Source organism: Cryptomeria japonica, chromosome 5 (genome assembly GCF_030272615.1).
Source record: "Cryptomeria japonica chromosome 5, Sugi_1.0, whole genome shotgun sequence".
Lineage (NCBI taxonomy): Eukaryota > Viridiplantae > Streptophyta > Pinopsida > Cupressales > Cupressaceae > Cryptomeria > Cryptomeria japonica.
Genome location: NC_081409.1, coordinates 732,144,454 through 732,156,352, shown reverse-complemented (window position 1 = coordinate 732,156,352; position 11,899 = coordinate 732,144,454).

The following is an 11,899-nucleotide window of genomic DNA, read 5'->3' as shown; positions in this document are numbered from 1 at the left end:
AAAAAATCCCAAAAAGTGAAATAGCAGAAAAGAGGAAAATACAAAAACAACTAAAATAGTGAAAAAAATCAAATATATGGAAAAATGAAATAAAAATAGATGGTAAAAAAAAATGGCAGCAAGTGCTATCTGAAAGTAGACTCTTCTATCTATGAGTTCACATTTCTTTCAGCATCCATCTGTCACATTTGTGCATATTCATAATAAGGCCTTTTGTACATAATCAACCATAGTCATCTCCCCATGGTTTTGATCATCATTGTATATCCATAATAAAGTTTGTTTCTAGCTGGGGGCAAAATCCTTGACCTAGTCACAAAACAATCTGGCTTTTGAGAAACAAACAAGAAGTCTTAAACAAAATCAGGAATATAGACAAAATTGAATCAAGAAACTCAAACTTTGGAGATTCAATAAATAAGTGACAACACATATCAAGAATCATTAATCAGGATGATTATATCTATTTTGACTAAAAGAACATACATGTGGCATGCATGATCCAATGTTTGTATCTTGATTTTCGTTAATCATATTTCCTATGTAGCTCAATGATGTCAGAGACTAGAGGAGCTATGATGGGGCATGATTATTTTTCTTTGTCTGTTGTTTGTGGTTTATCCCTTAGTAATGTATGTACTTGTCTGAGGACATGATTGGCAAAAGATCATCGATGATGTGTCGAGTCATACATGTAGAGGGGTAATCCTTGTTTGTTGATGCAAGAAGTACTCAAGTCATCTTGGCTCATTGTACCTAGATGCTTGTATTAACTTGCTAAATTAAAATCCATGTAAGAGATACTTAGGTCATCTTGGTGTAATTATACCCAGATGCTTGTATTTTCTTGCAACATTTTAAAAGCTCAATGATGAGTTGAAGCACTATACTAAAAAGTTGAATTTAGACAAGTCTTTGCATTTGCATTTATATTATAAGCATTCATTATCCATTCATTATATCATTCATTTTTGGCATTAAACATGATCAATGGAGTATAATTGGATGAACAAAAATATTTGCATTAATTGCATTCATTCATTAGGTTCATTTCATTAATCATTTATAATTGATTTAGTTTATTGGTTCATTATCATATTCATTAGTTGCATTTACTTCCATTTTGCATATAGTGTCTCATTATAAGCATTTCATAAAATATCATTTCATCTATCATTTAGAACATATCATCATATCATTTAACATCATCACATGCACATACAATCCATAAGAATAGGCATCACATGAGTATCATCAATATCAGAGATATTATCATAAGTGCATCATGAAATAATTATAACATCATCATAAGTAGAATCATGTCATCATAATCAATGCATACATCATCACAAAATCATTCATATAAGCAATGTATATAGATCACATTATTAAAAAAATCATATAGATCACAACATAATCATTATCATCTAGATAAAGCAATAAAGTCACCATCATATAGATCATCATGTAAAAATCATAATTAGGAAATCATCACAATAGTATGCATGAATATCAAAGTAGCATCATATAGAGTCCATCAATGTTTGCATATCATCATAAAACATAAAAATGTCCAAGTATAGAATGATATCAAAAATCATCAATAATGTACAAGTCCCATGTGGTAACATCAAAGATAAATCAAGTATAAAAGGGCATCATGTGGCACTACCACCATAATCTGTAGGTATCTGATGAGAGGGATCTGCATCACCAAATGGTCCTGCCCCCGGGTCACGGTCCCTGCGAGGTGGTCCCATGACTCCACTCTCAGTATGTCATCTGGATGGTCGTTGTGAGGTGGATGCATAATTCCCTTCTCCCTGACTCTCAAGAACAACACTCTCATATGATCTACATAAGTGAGTGATCTCCTTCTTAACACAGACCATCTCTCTCACTGTATCTATTGTGAGGCTTCTAGTTCCAACTTGTTGTAACTCTCTCTAGGGTAAGAGCATGGATCTGTGGCTGAAGTTGTGTAATTTGTTCTCTCAAGCTATCTGTGTTACTATGAACCTCCAGCACATCATCATGCATCTGCACATTATCTCTTGTTGCCTATACCTCTAACATATCTCCTCCTTCTAGGGGTTCCACCTATGGAATCCTAGTAATCCTGCATCTGATCAAAGGCACATCATCCTCTAAATCCTCATTAGAGATCTCCTCATCAAACCCTCCATGAGCTGCCAACATACCAGGATTGTGACCAATCCAAGCAAAATGGAGGAGTCCACCTCTCCCATCTCTCCCACTCCCTTGACCCCTATCTGATCCACCTCCTTAGCCTCCATTTCTCCCACCAACTCTGCCTACACTAGGTAGTAATGGTGCTCTATCCAAACCCCCCCTCACTGCATCCCTGCCTACTATGGGTAATAACGGTCCTCTGCCCCAAACACTAAAGGGTCCTCCTTGAACACATGCTTGGCCGCCTCTCCTGCCACCTCTCCCATTCCATCTGCTCCCACCTCTGTCATCATCCCCCTCATCTCCATCTCCTCATCGACCACCCTGTCATCACCACCGCCTCCTCTGTTGAGGTCCATCCTCATCATCATCCTCATCTCCTAAACTAGGTGGTGGATCTGTATTATGTGGGAATGGATGAGCTGTTAGATATTTCATAGACTCCTCTTTAGTGCCAACATCTAATACAAGTGGTCGTAAATAAAAAGGAACTAGTGGCATAACTATAAATTGTATACGTAGCATCAAATGAAAGAGAAGGACCCCAATCTTGCTTGTCCTTGTATGTCTGTGCATAGAAGGCGACACCCTATGGCATACCTTGTGGCTTGTCGAATTGTCTAAGAACTCGCTGAATGAGTTGTCTCTCAATAAAAAATGGAGTCCAACCAATCAAGTATCTGCTCTGCATAATAACTGGTAGTGATCTAGCATCATCCATCCATGGTTCACAATCTACATAAGGTCTCCAAACTACTGAGTCCATTCTATCCAGTACCCACCTCTAGTACTCAAGCTTACCCAGCTTGTGCTGGGTAAGCATGCCATGGTACAAACAAATGTAAGGTTGTCCATTTCCTTGCACTTGATCATGAACAAGCTGTGTGATCACCATGTGCTCCCAACACCAAACCTATAGGAGAGTAACCCTAGAAGATAAACTGGTTGCACCATCATATCAAACCCGATGAAGATCATGATATAAATGCATAAGAAAACAAACTCCCCATGCATATCTAGTCTTGTGCTCCATCATGCTAAGAAGAATCTGACCTCATCCAACAGATAAGCCACGTCATCTCCTGTTTGAACAAATGAACCCTTCAACTAATCTAGCCAGTATGGAAGGTAGAGTATCATAGTACATTAGCATGTCCTCCCATCTAATCTCAAAACCATCAATAGACTCATCACCAAACACTCTCCTCAGTGCTTCTGTACCACCCATCTTGTGATGATCATACTAAACAAGCTCTCCAACAATCGAGATCCGCAATATCCTCTACACATCCTCCAATGTCACACTAGTCTCTCTAGATAGAAGAAAGGAGTTGTGGTAGCTATTCCACCTCTCCACAAGTGTTGTTAATAATACCTTGTTTATCTTGATATCAGGCATGTACAAGAGATGTATCAAACCACATGCATCAATATGGCTCAAGGCTGCTGCATCTAACTCAGGAACTAAATGTCGCATGGATGGAAACCTCTCACGACACTAGAGCACATCATAAATCTCTTGTTTACGCAAATAATCTTGTCTAAGTCAACTATTGATTCATCCATCCTATCTATCAAACAATATATGCTATCAATCCAAAATCAGTACTCGGTTACTTAACCTATCAGCTCTTCATCAGAGACTAGATCGGTCTCTTAGAGCTTTCTATCCAATCTAAAAACCATCAATCATGGTTATCAATATATCAATCGCATCTCAAAATCATCTACCTTTATCAACATCAAATCAAACATCATCAATTCAACAAACAAAATTGACTTATGACACATTTGTGCAAGACAAAAAAGAAAAAGCATTGTTTTAAGCAAATGCGCTATATTAAATCACATATGTGTGATAACCTTGTGTATTTGCACCGAATCAAACACATGTGCTACACCATATCATAAATGCGTGACAACTATGAGCAAATGCGCTATCAAATCAAGCGAATGCACGAAAACCTTAGACGTATGCACTAAAAACGTAAATGCATGGAAACTTTGTGCAAATGTGTGAAAACTTTGAACATATGCATGAGAAAAACAAAAGCGCTATTATCCTATGCATATGCACTAAAAAACCTAACAAAAACGCTAAAAGGCGAGCAAAAAAAAGTTGATTTTTTTTTTTCAAATCCTAATCTAGCATGCGGATTTTTCAGAAAAAAAAAAATCATACATATCAAAACATAAGGTCAAGTTTAGGGTACCTACCGGGGGTCCGTACTCAAGCGGCCTTTGTTATCGCCACAACCGCTCGAATCGGTGACTCGCGTATGGGATCACCATCCTAACAGTTGGCAGCACTCAAATCTCCAAGCAACTCTCCTATTTTCACTCTCCAAACTCCAACAAAGAAAATGATGTGGACATGGGCCCATCTATGTTTTATATAATTACCTTTTTGACCTAACGAGGGGTAATTAATTTTTAAAAGGAGAGGGGCATTTTTATTTTTCAAAATAATTTTGTCTTGCTAAGGGCTTTCTAATCCACACTTTTCATCATTTTATCATGAGATTAATCGCTCAACTAAATTTTACAAAATTTCACGATCAATCTCCCGAGGGGGCACACTATCGATATTTTATCAAACGTCGGGGGCAACAAAAACCGAGACTTGATTTTTCTTTGAAACAATGTTGTTCCAACAATATTTCAAAGAAAGGCAAAATGTATACACTCAAAAATGACTATGATTAATTAAATAAATATTTATTATTTATTTAATAATTATTTTCTATTAAATAATTACATTGAAAAGTTTTATTATTTAATTTATTTATTCTTTCTTCCATTTCAATCTTATAAAATATTAATTATTTAATCATCCATTATCAATTCTTCTAAAGTCTTCAACAATTAAATAATTCTACAATTATTTAAATCTCCTTTTTCACTTCACCTCATCTCCACATCACTCAATCTTGCCAACTCATATTTATGTGGCTAAACAAATTAATTCTTTTCAATTATTAATTAGCCACATTAAAGCTTAACCCCCATTTCCTAGTTAAAAGAATGAGTACGTACACTTAATTCTCAGCTTCCCTATATTCTCTCCCCAACTCCTACATCTTTGGAGGACGTTGTATCCACATCATCCTGATCAACTTTCTCTTGTCCTACATTTCCTAAATCTCCTCCAACCATCCCATATTCTTGGGGTCTTCATCTTTAGCCAAGATGAGCATCTTGTCACTTGGACTCCCCTTCCTCCTTTTTGTCTCACATTCCAACTATTCCTTCATAGCCTTTAATCTTGCATGATTCAATCTCAACCATTGATCTCTGTCACATGGGATTTTTCTCATGAAAATCTATAAAAAGAGCATTTCTCTAACATTTTGAATCTAGTAGTTATCTTGCATTCATGTGAGTTTTTGAACATTCAAGCATTTCAAGCAATTCACAGTGTGCCTTTGGATTTTAGGTTTAATCATTTTCATATAGTTGCATAAATCATTTAACTTTGCATACAACATCTAATTATTAAGAGTCTATTAATCATTTGTCATCTTGGAAGCTACAACTAGTGCAATCTGAGAGCAACATATGCAACAAGATCAAAGATAATAGGACACAACAAGACAACAAGTGGAGGTTTACTATTTTAATTAATTCTCTTTTAATTGTTTCATTGGTAATTTTGGAGTTTCTTATAGGTTTATATTATTGTGAAAGTAACAAATCTTGTAGGTTCATTCTTGAAATATTTCCAGGTTACACAGGGGTAATGGGGAATCTTCATCTCCCCCAGCAGTCAAAACTTGCTTTGCCAACTCCTGAGATTGAACAGTGGTAGTAATAATAGGTGGGTTGAGGTGAAAACAACAAGTGGATTTGAAACAACATGAGCCTGAGGGGGAACATGGGTCTCCATCATAAAATTATCAAATTCTTCTAACATAGAAGAAGTAACTTTTGACAAATTAGGGAGAAAGACAGTGTCCAAATTGTCATGAGGTGTATCCAGGGCAGATTGACTTGTAGAAGTGGGAGGAATATTATGAACCAAAGGAGCTTGGGATGGTATCGATATGAAAAAAACCAAAGTAATAACATCAACAATAGAAATTGAAGAAGTAACTAGAACATCATCTGATGTAGGAGGAATACCTTCACATATCTCTTGAGACTGGGAAGTACTTGGGAGTTCAAATATACCCTCCTCATTAAAATCTCCTTCAACTTTCTCTTGTTCATTGGTTGGTTCAGCTTCTTATTGAAGTAATTCTTCATTTTCTTCCTCTTTAACATCACTAGCTTGAGTCTCTTGATTTGAAAACTCACCTTGATATTTTCTTTTTCCAATAGTAAATTTGAACTTAGGACCCTTAGAAGCTATAAGCTCTTGTCTATTCTTGGTCCCGAGCTCATAATTTTTCCCTTTAGGCTCTTCTTCTTCAAAAGATTCAACCTGAAAGGGTTTTAATTGAACACCATGTATATTCAACCAAACAGTAGTGTTGTCAAGAATTCTTTGAAACTTGACCCTCACAAAAGTATTCTCCTTCTTGGACCATTGAATGAGAGGCAAAGGTAATCCAACAATATTTTCTTTCTCATACATAGGATTAAGAATGTCTCCATCTTCTTAAAGATCCTCTGGAACATCAGTGAGATCAAAATTCTCAACCTGCTCTACAATGAGAAGATAATAATCCATTCTTTGGATATCCTCCTCTATTCGGCAATCTATCCACACATCCTCAATCCGGTGCACATGCATGTAATTTTTCATAATCTTATTCTTCATGCCCAGATAGTCAAAATACTTTCTGGCTTTTAAGAATCACATGGTTACCCTCCTCATCTCTTTTTCTATGGCACATGCCTTGTAAATAGAGTTGATGGAATATCTCCCTATGGCAATATATAATTTAAGACCTGTCTTATGAGCTCTTGACTGATGCTCATGAATAGAAATCATTTGTCGGCCCATCTCCATAAGAATAATCTTAGCCAATGGATACCTTGGTAGCATGAAAGGCTCTCCATCAAAGCAAGCAATTCTGATATAATGAAAGTAGGAAACTCCAGAAAAATGCAACCATACTCACTTACAACTTTCCATGCTTCATCCAACACTCTTTTTTTCTGAAGGTTTTTGTCGAACAAGCACATGCAGTGAGAAAAGAAAGCATCGTTAATCCTTCTGAAATGAAAAATACTTTCCTTGAGAGTCAATTGGGTAAAGTATTCCCAAACATGAACCTTGCTCCTGTCACCTGTAGTAGATAATCCTAGAAAATGCCTCATAGAGGCAGCTGCATAGACCAACTAATAAGTCATGTAAAATTTCAAGGTGGTTGGCACCTTGGTCAATTTCTCACACAAGGCATTTACAATCTGTTTACCCCCAAAAAATTTCTTCTTATTTTGCTTGATGATATGATTGTATCGATACATCCATTTGTGATAAGTATTTGAGGTTAGGAGACCCTTTACTCTTCTAAGAAGAGTGATGAGATCATTAATTTCCTCAATAAAGTCATTGTGAGGAAGAGTCTCAGGCCATCTTGAGACTGTAGGCCTAGGAGTCTTCAACCAATTATCATTCATGTTCCTTCGACACTTCTCTGAATTCTTATCAAAGTATGCCACTACTGACTGCATGTCAATATTTGCATATTGATATATGAATGAACACTTGAAGATTGTGTCAAATAAATCCTCATCCAAATTGATGAGTGTCTGCCCATCTGTATCTTTCACTGACCTAGTGGAAGGATCATATCGGTTGGCTAAAGCCAACACAAACTTCGAGTTCCTGTGCGGACATGGGAAAAGCGGCCACCAGTTGTATCTCACTATTAATAGTTGGCTCCATTAGGTATGATATTGACGACTCTCTAACTATCTTAATAAATTCTTCAAGATCCACATGGCCAATTTATGTATCCTTAATGTTGTTAATATTAGAGGACACAGATGAAGGAGGAAACATTGGATAAATTTCTTGCTTTTTGAACTTCATTGATTTCTTATTGGAAGAAGGCTTCGTCATTTGCAATAACTAAACTACAATATGAAAATATCAGCATTCAATATAATTATCCATCATATAAATCTTCATTTGATATAAAAAAATTTATCGATCCATCACAAATTGATTAAAATTAATCAATTTGGAAGTGTGTGTTTTAGATGCAAATCAAACTTATAAGTCCGATTTACACTAAGTGTGAAAATCCAAGACAAAATGCATTTCGGACTTATAAGTTCGATTTGCATCTTAAAAGTGAAAGGAAAACAATGTAAATTAGAGTTATACCTCTAATTTGCATTTTGGGAAGAAATTAGAAAATGATGTAAATCAGAGTTATAACTCTGATTTACATTTAAGTTAAATGAGAATAAAAAATTCTTATCGGGCTTACGGCTCCGATTCATATTTAACAACAAAGAATAACAACAGTGTCGATGAGGGTTATAACCCTGAATGACATCCTTAAGGAAGAACAAAGCAATGAAAATGGTGTCAGGTAGGGTTATAACCTCGACCAACACTTCTAACAAAGTATTACATAAAGTGTCGAGTGGGGATATAACTCCGACCTACACTTCAAAAGAAAGTGTGCAAATTTTAAAACAAATGGTGGTCAGGTTTGAAACCCCGATCACCACCACTTATAGTGGTGGCTATCAGGGGTTCAAACCCACCCACCACCATATGCAAAGCCATGAGAATGGTGGGGAATAGGGATACGACATCATCCATCACCACAGTCATAGACTGTGGTGAGGGTCAAGGTAATATTCCTGCCTCACACTCTACTAACACACAGGGAAAAACAAAAAGAATGGTGGGGGTGTATGCCCACCCCACTCTATAAATAAAACTATGGTGCATGACATACATACAGTCTCGCCCACGCCATAAAAGCCATGAGATAAAGCCAAAAACAAAATCGGATTTGTACTCCGATACATACAAAAATATGTATCGACTTTCAAATTCGATTTAAAACTAGGACACATAAAAATAATACAATGGAAAGCTTGAAAAATCGGGTAAATCAACACATACCTGGAACAAAATAAGGAGGTTTGAAAACTCGAATTCTCCAATCCTCAAAATAGTCAATAATGAAGAATTGGGGCATTGATCAAAGTATAAAAGGATAAAGAAACCTAGTTTAAAACAAACTCCAAAGCCTTAATGACAAGTCGTGCATAATAAAATGTGTAAATCAGACCTATAGGTCCAATTTGCACAAAAAATGATCAACTAAGTGTGAAATTGGAGTTAAAACCCGATTTTGCACTAAACAATCAAAAGAATGCAAGATAAGAGTTAAAACTTGATTTTGCACCAAAACAAGGAAGTTCGTTTTTTAAGTTAAAATTTCAACATTTTAACTTACAAAAAAGGGAAATGAGAATGAGATGACTAAAAAGCCTCATTTTCTTGACTTTGAAAGAAAAGAGAATGAATTATGAAAAACTCACAGGGGTTGCCTCATTTTCATGCAAAACGAAAATGAGGACAACATGATGTCAACAATACATTTCTTGAAGTTTTGTCGTAACGAATATTTGTCCAATAGCATACCAAGCTCTAGGTTCTTGTTTGAGTCCATATAATGCCTTCTTCAACCTGTAAACTATATCCAAATTATCTATCAATCTGAATCCATCCGACTGTTCAATATATACTTCTTTCTCAAGTTCTCCATTTAGAAAAGTTGACTTAACATCCATTTGATATACCTTTAAATTCTTATAAGCAGATAAACAAGAATCATTTGTATATCTTTTATCCTAGCTACAGGAGCAAAAGTTTCTTCAAAATTAATACCTTTAACTCATGAATAACCTTTACATACCAATCTAGCTTTGTTCCTAGTGACCTATCCTTGTTCATTCAACTTGTTCCGGAACACCCACTTAGTTCCTATGATATTTTTGTCCACTGGTCTAGGTACCAGTTTTCATGTCTGATTCTTCTGTATCTGATTCAGTTCTTCTTCCATTGATTTTACCCAACTTTCTTCTTTCCTTTCTTCCTCATATGATTTAGGTTCCACCTATGAAAGAAAATAGTAACTTAGTTTGCTTGGTCATTTGCTTCTACAACTCTTCTTCTTGTCTGAACTTTATCTAATCTTCCGAATGATTCTTTTGTACATATCTGGATGGGGTTTTAGTAACTTGCTTTGTTTATTATTCTTCTTCTTCTTCATCATCTTTTTCTTTGTTGTCTTTCAGATCTATCTTTTATTTTGTAGCAACTAGAATAATCTCAAACTCAACCTCTTGTACAGGTTTAGGAGTGATTGATTCCATTCTTCACATAATTTTACATTTTTACTTTTTGTTGTCTATGTTGATAATATTATATTTGGAGGAAGTGATGGTCTATGTAAAGAGTTTGCAGTAGAGATGCATAAGGAATTTGAGATGTCAATGATTGGTGAGTTGTTGTTCTTTATTGGTCAACAAGTTACTCAGTCAAAGGATGCAAGTTTTATTTCCCAAGCTAAATATGTCAAAGATATGCTAAAGAAGTTTGTAATGGAGAATTGTAAATCGATTGCTACCCCTTTAACTGTTGGTTGTAAATTGAGTAAAGATAATGTATCTCTATAAGTTGATCAGAAGAAGTATAGATCTATGATTGGAGGACTGATATATTTCATTGCCTTTAGATTGGATATCATGCGGGTTGTTTGTTTAGTTGCAAGATTTCAAGCTAATCTGAAGAAATCACATGAGCAAGTTGTAAAGAGGATCTTTAGGTGTTTGAAAGGGATTTTGGATTTTGGATTTTGGTCTTTGGTCTTTGGTATAAGAAGAATGGATATTTCATGTTGAAAGCTAACATAGAAGTTGATTGGGTCAGAAGTGTTGATGACAGGGAAAAGGACTAGTGGTGGTGCATTCTTCTTAGGAGACAGGTTGATTTCTTGGTTAATTAAGAAGTAGGTTTCAATATCTTTATCTACTATAGAAACAAAATACATTGCAACAACATCTTGTTGTACTTAGGTTATTTGAACAAAATAGGCTCTTAAGGATATCAAACTAGTATATTATAAAGCTATTCCTATTATGTGTGATAATACCAATGCTATTAACATCTTAAAGAATTCGATAATGTATTCAAAGACAAAACATATCGCAATCCGTTATCATTTAGATTAAGAAGATTGGAGTATATTTCTACAAAATAATAAGTTGCAGATATTTTCACTAAGGTGTTGGCGATGGATACCTTTCAGTATCTCAAGCAAAAACTAGAGGTCATTTCCCCTCCTTTTTCAAACAAGATGCATTGTAGTGGTGCATCTTTCGAAGGGGAGATTCAAAGCATATCCTTTATCTCCTGGATTGATGATGTTGTTGCTCTCAGGGGGAGTAGTGGAGTATGTGCTGGATGATCAACATATCGTGTTTTGCTCTTTTTATTTGATGTCAAAGGGGGAGATAACTTCTTGATAGAGAGAGATGTTTTGATGCACTCAAGTGTTTCCATCAATGACAAAGGGGGAGATTGTTGGAAATATGAGTTTGTATGGTTGTCATTGATGTCAAACTTGGTTGTCTAGATGGATTCTAGTTTGGACATGCTCCTAATTGTTGTAGTTGTGTTTTAGGTTACACATTGAGTTTGATATTTTGGTGTTGGCTATGGTATTTTGATTTTAGTACTTGAGTGTCTATCAAATTGGTCCTAAAAGTCTTTGGTGGCCTCCAA